This window comes from Zeugodacus cucurbitae, chromosome 6 (genome assembly GCF_028554725.1).
Source record: "Zeugodacus cucurbitae isolate PBARC_wt_2022May chromosome 6, idZeuCucr1.2, whole genome shotgun sequence".
NCBI classification, from domain to species: Eukaryota; Metazoa; Arthropoda; class Insecta; order Diptera; family Tephritidae; genus Zeugodacus; species Zeugodacus cucurbitae.
The window spans coordinates 4,544,818-4,546,796 of NC_071671.1; the positions used below are offsets into that span (position 1 = coordinate 4,544,818).

Consider the following 1,979-nt stretch of genomic DNA (forward strand, 5'->3'; position numbering starts at 1 on the left):
ATAGAAACTTTTAAATGTCATATCAATTCTTTGCAATGAATGAGTATATGTTTTATATTAATCCCTGGATATTTCATATTTTTATCGTACACGAAATCCACTGGGCACAGCATCTTTTCACAGGCCGGTATAACTTAGACCAGATGAATTCATAATAATACTTGTAATACTACATATTAAAGTCTTTGTTTAAGAAAGTTGTGAAAAAAGACGATAGTGAGCTTTTCCCCAGCGAAATTTTGCTGTCAAATACTTTGCATCTCTCAAATCTACTAGTCAAACTACATGTATGCTCTCACATTAATTTACTAAATACACTCAACAGTAAGTTCCAAGAAATCTCCTACCAATTTAATCGATTTTCTGCATACTAAAAATTCTCAGAAATTTACATATTCACATTCAAATCTCTTTTCCCTCTCTTCGTCAACTCGACCGCACAAAATTGAATATTTTCCAAGAAAATTGCACCTACCGTAGGAAAACATATGAATACGGCAATAAATTTAGTTAAGAAAGTTAAAAATAACAAAATCTGAAAATATATTTGCAACTGCCTTGTCGTCAGCTGTCCTTAAGTGTTTAAAAGCTTTGTACGTGCTCTTAACCTAAATCTCGGCAGTGTTGAACACAGACAAATTGTTATGTAAAATATTTTCATTTCTCAAAATGGCAACGCACATAGGCACATTCATGGCTGTACATATTAAATATTTATTTATATTTCTTAGATAAATGTAAGTTTCAGGAGAGTTTGAGGCTGGCGGCGGCATAGAAAAATATTATGCATGATTTCGGTGAAAATAAGGATATTTCTAAAGAAATTTAGTAAAATGAAAGGTACTAAATGTGAAATGAGTTCAAGTGATTTACAATTTGATATCGGGTTCAAAGTCAATGTTAACATTTAGTTCAGTTGGTGCACGGAGCCCATACAAATTCTTTCAGTACGGTTGCTGCGTCCATTTGGAATGATGGGACTCGATTTGAATAACAATCCTTTCTAAGTATAATTTAGGTGATATATGGAGTCTCACCGTTAAATTTCCACCGGTTTCACCTGTAAAAATAGTTCCCTCTCAGTAATCTGCTTTTATCTAACACAGTCAATACTCACACCATGAAAATTGCGAGAAACCAGTATACAAATTTATCGCAGTAAAATTTAGATACTGTAAAGAGTTCGATCCAGACCCGATTTTTCCACGTCTCTAATGATATTTTAGATTTTCACTTTAAAAAAATAACAAAAATTAGATTTCAAACATTCGATTAGGCTGCCCAATGTTTCAGAGCCTTATAGTGTTTTTAGACAGTAACTAATTGATCAATTTACCGGCTTCTGCTCAATTTAAACGCTTATTAAGTTCGATTTAGCATACAAAATAAAATCTACATTTATTTCAAATTGAAATTAAATTGACTTGAAAATCAAATGCAACTCTGCGACAAAGACGTACGATATACGTTTTTTGTCTGCGACTGGTTGAATTTTTTTATAAAAAAGCTACGGTAGATGTCGCTGCTGAAAAAATATTAATTAGCTGATGAAACTTACCAACTTCTTATGAAAAGCAAAAACAAAAATGTATAACAGCTGATCGGCTATCGAGTAGGCAGCCGGCAGTATAAAATTTTTAATTTATTTGATTGTCTAAAAACGCTTTTAGCATACCATAAAAAGCTCATAAAAAGTTCTGGAAAGCTTTTATTACACTATACTCTGATTGTTTGTTTCCATAAAAGTTATCGTGAGACCTGTTCCTATAATAGTAGCTGAGAGAGAGTCAATATAGCTTTTTAACCTGTTCGAAAGCACATCACTCCTGTCTTAAAACTACTACAGTTTGGTCTGAGAATTTTGCAAGTCTGAATTGTTCATTTTGAGTAAGAATACCAATAAGAGAAGAGCTGCGAGCTTATGTATCTGAAAAGATCTTTGTCATCTGAATAATATCTTTCCTTTTTAAAACTCTGAA

General features: G+C 32.3%; 1 long non-coding RNA gene across 1 annotated transcript; it reads right to left on the reverse strand.

The window, feature by feature from the left end:
- Window positions 1–700: 700 nt before the first annotated feature.
- Window positions 701–1,457, reverse strand: LOC128922837 (uncharacterized). The gene is made up of 3 exons (XR_008472023.1): window positions 1,337–1,457; window positions 1,118–1,233; window positions 701–1,060 (listed from the first exon to the last, which is right to left on the reverse strand). It is a non-coding gene; the product is annotated as an uncharacterized LOC128922837 (long non-coding RNA).
- Window positions 1,458–1,979: the final 522 nt, after the last annotated feature.